This window comes from Cannabis sativa, chromosome 5 (genome assembly GCF_029168945.1).
Source record: "Cannabis sativa cultivar Pink pepper isolate KNU-18-1 chromosome 5, ASM2916894v1, whole genome shotgun sequence".
Taxonomy (NCBI): domain Eukaryota; kingdom Viridiplantae; phylum Streptophyta; class Magnoliopsida; order Rosales; family Cannabaceae; genus Cannabis; species Cannabis sativa.
In genome coordinates this window covers 39,764,779-39,779,639 of record NC_083605.1, presented here as the reverse complement: position 1 = coordinate 39,779,639, position 14,861 = coordinate 39,764,779, and positions in this window count along the sequence as shown.

The following is a 14,861-nucleotide window of genomic DNA, read 5'->3' as shown; positions in this document are numbered from 1 at the left end:
GCAAGGAAGTAGATTTTCCTTTGTGATTCAAGTGATTTTTAGCAAGTTTAAAGTAATTCTAGTAGAGGTAAACCTTGTTCTAGCTTCTTTTCTTTGTTTCTTGGAATTTTTGGAAGAATTTAATGGTTTGCATGCTTAGTTTAGGTTAATGTTGTTGCTGTGATTTTGTTGTTATTTCTGAGGTTTAAAGCATGTTATTTTGAGTATATTAGAGCTAGTTTGATCCATGTTAGTTTCTTTGTTTCAAGCTTGGAAGTTTTTTACTCAAAATATAGTTTTCAAAGAAAAAATGAAGAATCTGTTGCTGTTGTTTTTGTTGATGCTTGCTGTTGATTTCTGCACTTTCTATATGCTTGATTATGTAATTTTAATCAAGGTTTGAAGCATGATAGTGTTGTTTAATCAAGTTTGAGTTTAGAACTCAAAGCTTGATGCTTTAATGGTGATTTTGGATTGTTTGCATGAAGCTCAGTTTTGATGCTTTAGAAATGTTCCTTAGGGTCTAAATAGCAGGTCTGGAAGGTTTTGTTTGAATTGGGTTTGTTTTGGGCAAGTGATGAATTTTTGATTTTATTCTGCGAGGAACTAGAATTCCGGTTGTGCATCTGGAATTCCGGATGGGGTTCTGAAATTCCCAGAACTAGAATTCCGGTTGTGCAACTGGTCTGCCGATTGGTACAATTTTAGGAACCCTAGTTTTTCTGGTTTTTATGTTATTTGGGGTATTGCCATGCTTTTTAAAGATACGGAAACTTTTAGTTTCTAGTTTAAGTCCCCGGGAAGTGATTTAGCGTATCACTCATTAGTGTTGTGATTGTTATGGTTTAGGAGCCTGTAAACCGCTGTGCAGTTCGTTCCAGTCAGGTTGACCGGCACACCTGAATTCAGAATTGAGGTAAGATTAGTATAACAGTATGCATATTAGGAAGCCTGTTAGATTACATTAGATATGTATGTTGGCTTCGTACCATTCGACCATATCACATCGGTTAGGCTAGAGTACGACTAGCAACTGGAGTATGACCAGTATACCGAGTATAGGCTGATACTAGGGTTGGTGGTACAGTGCTATGTGACTGTATCACATCGGTTTGGCTAGAGTATGACTAGCAGCTGGAGTATGACCAGTGAACCGAGTATAGGCTGATACTGTAACACATCGGTTAGGTTAGAGTATGACTAGCAGCAGGAGTATGACCAGTGAACCGAGTATAGGTTGTTACTTGTCAATAGTACCGTCTTATGAACGTTCGGGAATCAGTATCGTGTGGGACACGGCAGTTAGGGTTATGGTCAGGGGTATGGGCGTCTGATCATAACCCGAGATTTATGTATGATTATGATTTATGCTTTTCTTATTGAGTCTGTTGACTCCCAGTGCTATGTTTTTGTGTAGGTAAGGGCAAGGCCAAGGGTGAGGAACCGTGAGAGCGAGCCGGTGAAGATTGTACATGTCAGGGCGGTTAGGCCTGGAACGTACGATCCTCGGGACAACAATGCTTTTTGTAATTAGTCGCTAGGCGACAAGTATTTTGTTTAGTCAGTAAACTTTTGTAAAGTATTTTGTAATCGGGATCCTGAGTATTTTTGTATAAATATTTTATAAGTTTAATTAAAAAGCAAAAATTTTAATTAATCACGATTTCCATAAACCTCGTTGATTAGCAACGAGCTGCACAGTACGTTTAAAAATCACGTAATACGCCTATGCTAGTTAGGGTGTTACAATTTGGTATCAGAGCCACCAGGTTGTCTTCCGAAGATCGTCACGACTATACAATCATCATCAGCAGTTAGCTCGTTCTACGGTTCAGTAAGCTTTTATTGCTTTAGTAGTTTATTTAATTATTATGAATAGGAAAAGCCTGATAGGAAGCATGTTAGTAGCCTGATAGTAGAATAGGCGCATGTTTTTAATTTCCAAATTAAGCGGCATTAGTAAGGTCTCCAATGAAGGGGATCAAACGTTTCGGGACCTTTCGAATGAAGGGGATCAAACGTTTTGGGAAAAGAGGCAAATTATGCCCTAGATTTACAGGACCTTTCGAAATTCTCGACAAGATAGGTCAAGTGGCATACCGGTTAGCATTGCCTCCAGCTTTATCAGCAGTTCACAACGTATTCCATGTCTCGATGTTGAGAAAATACGTTTCAGATCCCTCTCATATACTCAGTTATGAGAGCCTAGAACTGCAGCCAGATATGTCTTACGAAGAACAGCCAGTGCAGATCCTGGATAGAAAGGATAAAGTTGTTCGGAATAAGACCATAGCATTGGTCAAAGTTCTCTGGAGAAACAGAAACGTGGAGGAAGCCACCTGGGAGCTAGAGTAAGATATGAGAGCTCATTATCTAGAGTTATTCAGGTTAGATTTCGGGGACGAAATCCTTTTAAGGGGGGAATAGTTGTAAAGACCGCTTAGTTTAATTTGGAAATTAGCAGTTAATCATGTTTAATTATGAAAATTATTTATAGCTATTTAAATAATTATTTATACTGTTATTATTGAATTTTGAAATGCATTTTATGTCATTTAGTAGTTTTCATAATTTTGCATTTCCGGTGCCCAGTAACATGGAACTCAGTGTTTGGCTTAGTAAAATCACAACTTAATATGTTAGTAGATTGGGACGGTTTATTAGACATTGGGAATGTCGGGATTGGCCGGGAATTTAGAATTTCCCAATTTACCCCTTTAGTGTTATTTATGTTATTTTAGCATGGAGGGGCAAATTGGTCATTTTGCCCCATTATTATTTTGTCATCTAGTGAACTTAATAATTGGAATTATGTGTTTTATTATGTTTTGTTGGCTGAAATAAAGAGTGTTATTTTTGCATGTTTCCCTTTTTATTCAAAATTTCAAAGTTAGAAAAAACTAGAAAAAAATCAAAGCTCTTTTCCTCTCTCTCTCTCTCTCTCTCTCTCTCTCTCTCTCTCTCTCTCTCTCTCTCTCTCTCTCTCGGCTGGTAGAGTGTTCTAGGGCTGGGATTTCTTGATTTTCAAGCTCTTTTTCCTTCAATCTAAGTGTTCTTCAAGCATTGGTAAGGTTTCTAAACCTTTCCCTTTTGTAATTTATGGAAAATGTTTAAAAAGATGATTGTTGCATGTTGATTTGTTGTGATGCTTGAGTTAATACAAATAACGAGGATTAGGCTAATACCGAACTGCTCGGGGCTGAACCTCTATAAAATTTCTGTGTCTTTATATTGCTTTATTATATTTCAATCGTTATAAACTACTTTTCGCTTACTAAATTAGACTCACTGTCGTTGTTCTTTCATCTGTGTAAACCTAGTAACATAACAGGGCCCATCCAAATCATTTGACCTGTGTGAGCCTATTTGTTTGCTTTTGGGCTTAGATGCATATAGGAAGCCCATTTAAGTTTTATTAATTAAATGGACTAGGTTGCTAAAATAAAATTTCACTTAAGTAATTTTATTTAGGCCCAAGTAGAGTTGGGCTTATTCAATTATAATAATTATTTATTTGAAGGTTAAATTCCTCTCCTTTGGGCTTTCTGTGAGAGTTAGTGGGTACGACATACTGAACCCAACCCTCCCTCACATGAACCACCCCAATTGTGAAGGCCCATTTGCCTTATTTAAATAATTGTATTAGGTTAATTATATTAGTCTAACCTAATTAAAATTGAATTAGCAACATAGTTTACTTTAAAATATATGAAATTTATTTTTCATTGAATATTTTAAAGTTAATTTTAGAAAAACACTTAGTTAATTAAAATATATTCTAGATAGTAATTTTTAGTGACTAATTATATTTTCTAATATTTATTTGGGAAAATATTTTAAGTTGAAAATTAATTATTTATTAATTAATTTTGGATCAATTTAAATTAGAATATTTTTCCTAGTATTAAATTAGAATTAATATTTAAGTTTATTTTATACTTGATTATTTAATTCTTATATTTAATACATTTAATTAAATTGAAAATTAAATATTTAAGTTGATTTTTTTTCTTGACACTTAAATATTATTAATTTCTTTATATTTAAGTAAATAGAAAATTATTTTTAAGTTGGAAATTTTAATTTTAGAACAACTTAAATTTGAATAATTTTCAAAATATATTTAAATTTAATTTATTAATCATTTTATAAATGAATTCGAAATTGCATTATTTAAATGCAGAAAATTTTGATTGTTTTTTGAAAAATAGATTAAAGTTGAAAATTAATTATTTTAATTAATTTTAGACCAATTTTAATCAATAAATTTTTCATTTAATGATTAATTTAAATAAATGGACTAAAATATATTATAATTAGAAAATAAAGTAATTAGTTAATGAAAGTCTAGATAATTATTTTTTGTTTGCTTGAAGTATTTTTTCTAGTTATATTTAATTAAATAGAAAACTAATATTTAAGTTGATTTTAATCATGATACTTAAATATTTGATTAAATAGGAAAGCTATATTTGTGTTGAAAATTAATTTTTTAATTAATTTTTGACCAACATAAATTAGAATAATTTTTTAGCATTTATTTTATTTTATTTTATAGCATTTTTTCGAAAAATTGTATTTATTTTAAATACATTAATTTTCGAATTTTGCATTATATATTTATAGAAAATTAAATTTGAGTTGAAAACTATTATTTTTTTAATTAATTTAGATCAACTTAAATTGAATAATTTTCGAAATGTTTATTGAAAATTATGACTAAGGTGGAAAATAATTTAATTTATTTTGAGATCCATCTAAATACAACTTTATAAATATTAAATTAAAATTTATATTTAGAATTTTATTCTAAATTAAAAATTTTAATTAAATAAATATATATTTAAAATAAATAGATTAAAATAAATATTAGAAGAAAATAAACTTTAAATAATGAGCTTTATTATAGAACATTCGATCTCCATTTTTTGTTCTACATAGTTCTTGTTTTAGTGAGTAATCCTCCCTAATGGAGGAACGTTCATTAGCAATTTAACGCCGTAGAATCTCGAAAGATAATATTATTTGTAAGTGTTTTATATAGTATTGATCACCCTAATGGTGGCGACTGTATTTGACTTACAAAAGTATGAAACAATGGTAGAAGCTCATAAGATAGAATAGCCTTGACTCTCGCCTAAACGGGACAATGTTGGATTCCAATCTTGATCGAATAAAAGGTTGCCAGAATGTTTATAATTTTAGATGAGCTGACAACTCTATTCAGTGGATGGTATCACTGACTCTTGCCTAAACGGGACACTGATATCAGTTTATTGAAGACCTTGGAAATTATTTAGGATTGTATGTTTTAATATTTTCGCTTGTCATTCCTACTTGCTATGTGACAGTCAGTAGTCCCGTGATTCGTAAGGGGAAATACCGGGTAAGCTGTACAATCCCACACCGCCTGGGGAAGGTCAAGTGGGATGATTCAGACTGTGTAGGTATGGTATTGCACAGTTGAAAAGAGCTTAAATGGATTGATTGGTACTACCTATATCAACAAGGTGCATCTTGTTTTTTGGTAGCCCATCTCGAAAGAACTCCACAGTTAAGCATGCTTGGCTTGAAGTAATTTTAGGATGGGTGACCTCCTGGGATGTTTTCCCAGGAAGCGTGCGAGTGAGGACAAAGCACGCTGGAAACACTAGTGTTGGTCTGTAGGGCCAGTCATCAATCCATGAAGCAGCCAGAGTGACGTACTAGTGTATAAGAGCCATTATTCCGTGGGTGTAAGGACTCAATGGAGGCTTGAAGCGGGGACGTTACAAATGGTATCAGAGCCTTGACCTAGCTGGAAGTGTGGTCGACGAGGACGTCGAACCTCGTAAGGGGGGTGATTGTGACAGTCAGTAGTCCCGTGATCCGTAAGGGGAAATACCGGGTAAGCTGTACAATCCCACAACGCCTGGGGAAGGTCAAGTGGGATGATTCAGAGACTGTGTAGGTATGGCACTACACAGTTGAAAAGAGCTTAAATGGATTGATTGGTACCACCTATATCAACAAGGTGCATCTTGTTTTTCGGTAGCCCATCTCGAAAGAACTCCACAGTTAAGCGTGCTTGGCTTGAAGCAATTTTAGGATGGGTGACCTCTTGGGAAGTTTTCCCAGGAAGCGTGCGAGTGAGGACAAAGCACGCTGGAAACACTAGTGTTGGTCTGTAGGGCCAGTCATCAATCCATGAAGCAACCAGAGTGACGTACTCGTGTATAAGAGCCATTATTCCGTGGGTGTAAGGACTCAATGGAGGCTTGAAGCGGGGACGTTACATGGTAAGTGCTAATAATTACTGAATATAATTTTGTGTTAAACTTTATTTGATATCTATTTATTGTTATTTGTAGTATCCAACATGACAATGATGAACCCCATGGTGTCACTATTGACTGATAATATGCTCATCGGAGCTAACTTTATCAAATGGAGAGAGAACATTAACATTGCTCTCATTGGTGAGAATGCCTTGCTAGTGTTGACTGAAGAGGCTCCTGAGCAGCCTGGTGAGAATGCAACCAAGGCAGTAAAAGAGAAGTTCGAGCGCTGGCAAAATGCCAACAACAAAGCTCGATACTTCATGCTGTCTAGCATGGTTGACACCTTGAAGACAAGGTTTGCTAACACTCTCATCGCTGCAGAAATCATGAGCCAGTTAACTGAACTGTTCGGGGTGGCATCAATTCAAGCTCGCTTTGAAGCGACTAAGAATTTCATCAACGCACGGATGAAACCTCATCAAAGTGTGCGTGATAACCTTCTCCAGATTACTAGTTACTTCCAAGAAGCTGAGAATCATGGAGCTGTTATAGATCAGACTACTCAAGTGAGTTTGATCTTAAACAATCTGACTCCAGCCTTTCTGTCCTTCACTTCAAACTATGTCGTGAATGTTGTAAATATTTTACCAGGATCTAGATTTACTACCATGTATGTTTCATTAACATCCTAATATGAATTCTAAAACAATGAAATAAACACATATAAAGTTTAGGAAACCTTACATTGGGTGCAGTGGAATATAATGACTCCTTCCGTTCAGATCTCTAGCCATTGATTCCTTTCTGTAGCAGAACATAATCAAGATCTGAACCTAAATCTTTTTCTCTCCTTCCTTGATGCTGATTCTCCTTCTTGTTGGTTGGATACTACACAATCTTCCACACTATGATTGAGATACCACTTGATGTGTGTGGGCACTACTCTATCACTTAGTGATTTCGAAACAAAGAAGAAGAAAGAGAGAGAGAGTGGCGGCTCAGGAATTTTTCTCTGAAAGGAATGAGATGCAATTGTGTTCTGTTCCCTGAAGCCATTACTTTCTATTTATAGAATACCACATAGGGTTAGGGTTGAATTACTTGGCATTAAAACAATGAAAAAATTAAATGATAAAACTAAATGCATGTGGCCGGCCAAGACTTATGGAGAAAGGCCTCACTTTTGCAACTTTCTTGTTTTATCATTTCTGTTTCCCATTTTCTCAAAAATTGCCAATTTTCACATTCAACCATTTAAATGTCAATTTTAACTATTTAATAACTATAATTAATTATTAAATAATATTGTCATTTATTATATTTATTAATTAGACTAACCAGAGTCTCTTAATTAATAAATATACCCTATAAACTCTTACTTTACAGTTTCGCCCTTGCTTAGTAAAAATTCATAAAGTAGACATTGTCTAACTTTAGAATTATAATTGATTAATTAAAATCAATTAACTGAGTCTTACAAGCAGTATCGTCTCAACTAGTATGGGGACCATAGGCCTATATAACCGAGCTTCCAATAAGTCGAACCGAATTTACCAAGTAAATTCCCTAACTTATTAATTCCTTATTGAATCCACACTTAGAACTTGGAATTGCACTCTCAGTCATATAGAACGCTCTATATGTTCCACGATATAGATACACTATTAGTTATCCATTGTTATAATCCTAATTTGATCAATGACCCTCTAATAGATGATCTACATTGAATAGGAACTAAATTACCGTTGCACCTTCAATGTATTTTATCCTTAAAACACTTAGCTTGGTATAAATGATATTTCAGCGAAGTGAAATGAGATCTCCACTATTTATCTCTGTTTAGCCAAGCTCGAAGGATATCATCGTTTCACTTCTAAATTCCTATAGAAGTTATAAACTCCATATTTATGTTAGCACTCCCACTCAATTATACTACCATGTTCCTAAAATGTATGTATCACCCTGACCCAAAAGTAGGCTTAACTAACAAATCAAAGAACATGTATAATACTCTTGAGATCGAACCTAACCATATCAGGATTAAGATCATTTGATCTAGGATCAACAGGTGATATTGAATTGAATAGATATTACGGTAAATTTTAATATATCTAATCAAAGTTCAATATCGGTCCCTTCTGATGTATACTCCATACATCCGATACTGGTAAACTTTGCCAATGCCCTGGAAAGGACATAACACTTATCCAAGGTGTAAGAATACCTATCGATGATTATATAGTGCCAGTCTAAATCCAGTGTACTGACAAATCAGGGAGTAAACTTTCGAACATATAATTAAGATTATATTCCATTGTGCTGACAACACTATAATCATTAACAAATTCTTATGTTCTGGACTTAAATAGAATTCATACATTATATACATATAATCATGAAATAAATCATGTGAACCATGCAACATAAAATGTTATTTCTGATCTTTATTAATAAGTAAATCTGATTATATTGAAATGGGTTTTATTTAGGGCACAAAACCCAACAAACTCCCACTTGCACTAATATAAAACAAAATGTGCATTTCAAATAATTTCAACACCTTGATATACAAATCAAGTGTAGTAGTAGTATACTCCTCGTAATAGGATCTGACAGGTTGAATTAACCACAATCTTTTCTCCACCATTACTCTTCTTTAATCACAAAATATTTGATATTGTGAAATTCCTCTCTATATGTCTACTCTATTGAGATACTGGATTCTATACTTTTGGCAACTACTTTTTGGTTAATCAGGAAGTAACACTAGTAGTTAAGGAATGTTGGAACGGTGCCAAAAATGTATAGAACTTTCCTTAGACTGAATAAGTACCTTTCCTACTTCTTTAACATCCAGTCTCTCTCTAGTAGACTAAGAGACTTCAGATAGATTTTTACACTTCTCCAAAATCACTACTCCACCCCCAGAGTAATCACCATCTTAGCAGCAAACTTTCTAGCACAAAGGAAAGTCTTGAAATCTGATGTGGTGTAGTCTGAGAGTTTTAAACACACCCTTATCGACTAACATATAGTTCATCTTCTTCATCTTAAGATTTACTTGATTGTCTTCCAATGTTCCTCTCCTGGATTAATCTGATACCTACTCATTACTCCCACTCAATAGCAGGTGTCGAGTCTAAGGCATACTAAAGCATATCTGAGACCTCTCACTGTTGATTTAAGGAATTCTTTCATGACTTTATCTTTTCTGGAATAGTTGAGACTTTTCCTTTGATAAATAAAATCTATGCCTAGAAGACGAGAAGCTTCTATAGATTGCCATTAGAAAAGAAAATGCTTCATCATCTTACTAAAGTAAGTTGCTTGCATTAGAGTAAGTAATTACCAGGTGTACCACAAGCCATAGGTTTAGATAAACTAAAACCTATAATACTAGGAACAGGAAGTTTTGTTAAGTCCATTGAATAGACTTATAAACTAAAATTTACTTTCATGTCCTTGTAATAGAAATCCTAAGGTTACTCCATGTGAATTGATTAAAATATAGTTCTCTTGGCTTTCTTCTTAGTTTCTTATTTTGACAATCCATTACTTGTTTAAACTCACAATGGATTTTAATCACTAGTGTCTTCCAAGTCATAATAAGGTGAGTTCCTAGAAACTCTCCCACTACGACAAGGTACCGTGAATTATGTCTAAGAAAAAGTAAATGGTATTGACCTCTTCGGTTGTGTCAAGACAACAGAGGCAGTGGGATCATCATGTGTCGAATAAGATGATAGAACACTTTTCGAATCAAGAAAAAAAATATCTCCTTTATTTGCTACTTTGTTTTTCAAACTTAGTCATATTCTTAGAAAAGTAGTATTTGTTTAAAAAAAAACAAGTTCTTATCTAATGACTATGGGATGGTCCACCCCTAATCACTTAGAATAGCTAACAAACATGCAAACCATGGTTAACAGTTCTAGCTTTTCTTAAGATTTCGATTAGGTCATCCATGAATCTAGTAATGGTTTACACTAAGTACCCAACCATTGCATCATTCTGAAATTGTATTACCATAGAAGGACTTAGGCAATGACTAGTAACTAATCAATATGCAACTCGAATTTTTGGGGAGGTAAGTTTGGATATAATTCGAAATCAACTTAATAATCTTTGAACTGCATATCTACTAACTATTTCTCCACCCCTATCAGTTCGCAAGATCTTTAACAACTTACCTTAATGGTTTTTCACCATTGCTAGAAATTCATGAAATTTTTCGAACATTTCAAATTTCTTTTGCACAAGGTAAAATCTAGAGTGATCGTTTTAAGAATATAACGAAAAACTCCTATCCACCCCTGAATGTACATCCATCTGCGAATGAGATAAACTTACTTTCAGTGGATATAGGCATATTAACTCTTTGTAGAGAATGATCTTATCAAAACCAGTATGAACAAGATACAAATGCCATAGATTTATAAAATATGGTTGTGTCTTTTGATGACTTTGGTTTAGTTACATCAAAGAGTTCTTAGAATAGTGCAAGTGGATTCTGGTCACAGAATACTAAACTCATATCCCATACTAACATACAGTTTGAATACATTGATAGAAAATGGTTATTAAACACTTGTGAAAGTGTAACTGTATAATGAGTAATTCTTTCTTGGACCACCACTACTAATTTTAACTGTAAGTCTATTTGCCCATACAAGTAGGAGATTTCTAAGATTGAGGATTTATATCATTTTGGGATAGAATTTCGGAAATATAATGTAAAGACCGCTTAGTTTAATTTGGGAATTAGCAGGTAATTATGATTTAATTATGGAAAAGTATTTATAGATATTTAAATAATTATTTATGCTGTTATTATTGAATTCTAGAATGCATTTTATGTCATATAGTGAATTTCATAATTTTGCATTTCCGGTGCCCGACAACATGGAACTCGGTGTTTGGCTCAGTAGAATCACAACTTAGCATGTTAGTATATTGGGGTAGTTTATTAGACATTGGGAATGTTGGGATTTGTCGGGAATTTAGAATTTCCCAAAATACCCCTTTGGTACCCTTTTATGTTATTTTAGTGTGGAGGGGAAAAATGGTCATTTTGCCCCGTTGATGTTTTGTCCTTTAGTGGACTTATTATTTGTTGTGTATATGATTTATGTAGTACCTTTTTGGCTGAAATAAAGATTAATTTTATGCATTTTCATCATTTATTCAAAGTTAGAAATTTGAGAGAAAAATCAAGAAAGCTAGCCATTTCAATTCTCCCTCTCTTTCGGCCACACTTAGAACCAGCTGAGGTTCTTGTTTCTTCCTCATCAATTCTGTATTTTGCTTCAATTCCTAGTTCATATCAAGCTAAGGTATCTCTTGTGTAACCCTTTCTTTGAATTTTATGAAGTAGAACTTTTGCATGCTTGATGAGTTTGGTTTTATAGGTGTTGTGTATGTTTGTTATTGTTTTCTTGGGCTTGATGATGTTTAGATGAATGGTTTAGAGCAGGTTGTGGTGATCCTTAGTTGTGTTTATTCAAAGTTTAGAATTTTGGCTCAAAAACTATGGTTTTCAAAGTAAAATGATGATTTTCGTTGCTGTGGTTGTTGTTATCGTTGAGTGGTGTTTTCTGTGATTTAATTATGTTGAAATAGGTTGAGATATGCATGATTTTTTGGCTGCTTGGAGGGTTCGTCAAGTTTTAAGTTTTTGAACTCAATTTTGAACCTCCAATGGTGAAATGTGTTTTTGTGTTAGAAGCTTGGTTCTATTGCTTGGGTTTTGTTATTTGTGGTATGTAGAACAGGTCTAGAAGGTTTGAGAGAGTTTGGGTTTGAATTGAGTGAGAAATGGATTTTTGAAGTTTCCTGCTCAGAACTAGAATTCCGGTTCAGCAACCGCAATTCCGGATGGTGTTCCAGGAATTCCCAGAACCGGAATTCCGGTTGTAGAACCGATCTGCTGGTTGGGGGATTTTTGGGAACACTAGTTCTTCCCATTTTTATGTTGTTTAGGGTATTGCAATGCTTTTTATCTATAGGGAAACTTCTAGTTTCTAGTTTAAGTCCCCGGGAAGTGATTTAGCGTATCACTTATCATTGTTGTGATTGTTATGGTTTAGGAGCCTGTAAATCGGCGTGCAGTTCGTTCCACTCACGTTGTCCGGCACACCTGAATTCAGAATCGAGGTAAGATTAGTATAACAGTATGCATATGTATTACTTGTTTAGTGTGCATGTTAGGAAGCCTGTTAGATTACATTAGATATGTATGTTGGCTTCGTACCATCCGACTGTATCACATCGGTTAGGCTAGAGTATGACTAGTAGCTGGAGTATGACCAGTGCATCGAGTATAGGCTGATACTAGGGTTGGTGGTATTGTAATGTTTGACTGTATCACATCGGTAAGGCTAGAGTATGACTAGCAGCTGGAGTATAACCAGTGTAGCGAGTATAGGCTGATACTGTAACACATCGGTAAGGCTAGAGTATGACTAGCAGCTGGAGCATGACCAGTGTACCGAGTATAGGCTGTTACATAGTCAAAAGTACCGTCGTACTAACGTTCGGGACTCAGTATCGTGTAAGACACGACAGTTAGGGTTATGGTCAGGGGTATGGGCGTCTGATCATAACCCGGAATTTATGTATGATTATGATTTATGCTTTTCTTACTGAATTTGTCGACTCACAGTGCTATGTTTATGTGTAGTAAGGGCAAGGCCAAAGTTGAAGGATCGTGAGGACGAGCCAATGAAGATTGTACATGTCGGGGCGGTTAGGCCTGGAGCGTACGATCCTCGGGACAACAGCGCTTTTGTAGTTAGTCGCTGGGCGACAAGTATTTTGTAATAGACAGTAAACTTTTTGTAAAGTATTTTGTAAATGGGATTCCAAAGTATTTTGTATGAAATATTATATAAGTTTAATTAAAAGCAAAAATTTTAATTAATCACGATTTCCATAAACCTCGTTGATTAGCAACGAGCTGCACAGTATGTTTGAAAATCACGTAATACGCCTATGCTAGTTAGGGTGTTACATATAATCATATGCGTCATTTAATTTCTTAAGAGAAAATATAGAATGACATGAAATGATTTATAGACCATTCATCCAATGATATGTTATTGAGCTAATTCGAAATAAATAAGCTAAGAGGAATTAGGATAATTTCGTTTTTAAATAAGTATCCAATGATGCTTCGATTAGCGATAGTCAAAGTAATCTTATTTATACAATCTTCTTGTTTCATATTGTAAATACTAGTCTAAGGTGTCATCAATTGATGAACAACTAGATGTTGCATTTGCAATATTTATCTTTCGAGAACTAACATTATTATGTTTGCCTAATGTTGACAATCCATTAGGGATTTATTCCATTAGAACAGCAAACCAAGTTAGACCAACAATGAAGATTCGAAATTAAACTACAATTTAATAACAGAAAATAACATGGTTCAATATAAATTCATACACAATTCAGATATTATTAAACACATAGCAAGTAGGAATGACAAGTGAAAATACTAAAACATACAATCCTAAATAATTTCCAAGGTCTTCAACAAACTGATATCAGTGTCCCGTTTAGGCGAGAGTCAAAGCTACCATCCATTGAATAGAGTTGTCAGCTCATCTAAAATGATAAACATTTTAGCAACCTTTTATTCGATCAAGATTGGAATCCAGCGTTGTCCCATTTAGGTGAGAGTAAAGGCTATTCTATCCTATGAGCTTCCACCATTGTTTCATACTCTTGCAAGTCTTATACAGTCGCCACCATTAGGGTGATCAATACTATATAAAAAACTTGCAAAAATACTTATCTTTCGAGATTATACGGTGCTAACTTGCTAATGAACGTTCCTCCATTAGGGAGGATTACTCACTAAAACAATAGCTATGTAAAACAAACAATGGAGATCGAATATCCTAATAATAATAAAGCTCATTATTTAAAGTGTATTTTCTACTAATATTTATTTTAATCAATTTATTTTAAATATATATTTATTTAATTAAAATTTCCTATTTAGAATAAAAAATTCTAAATATAAATTTTAATTTAATATTTATAAATTACACTTAGATGGATATGAAAATAACATGAATTATTTCCATCTTAGTAATAATTTTCAATAAATATTTAGAAAAATATTCTATTTAAGTTGTTTCAAAATTAATTTAAATTAGTTTACAACTCAAATTTAATTTTCTATAAATATATATTGCATTTCGAAAAAATTGAAGTATATATAAGAATACAATTTTCCAAAATGCTTGTTAAAATAAAATAAAAATAAATCCTGGAAAAAATTATTCTAATTTTATGTTGGCCCAAAATTAATAAAATTAATTTACAACAAAAAAAATATAATTTTCCTATTTAATTAAATATTTAATAAAAATTTCAAATATTTAAATATCATGATTAAGAATCAACTTGAATATTAATTTTCTATTTAATTAAATATCACTACAAAAAATACTTCAAGCAAAACAAATAACATCTATCTAGATTTTCATTGACTAATTAATTCATTTTCTAATTATAATATATTTTAGTTTACTTATTTTAAATTAATCATTAAATGAAAAAATTATTGATTTTAGTTGGTTCAAAATTAATTAAAATAATTAATTTACAACT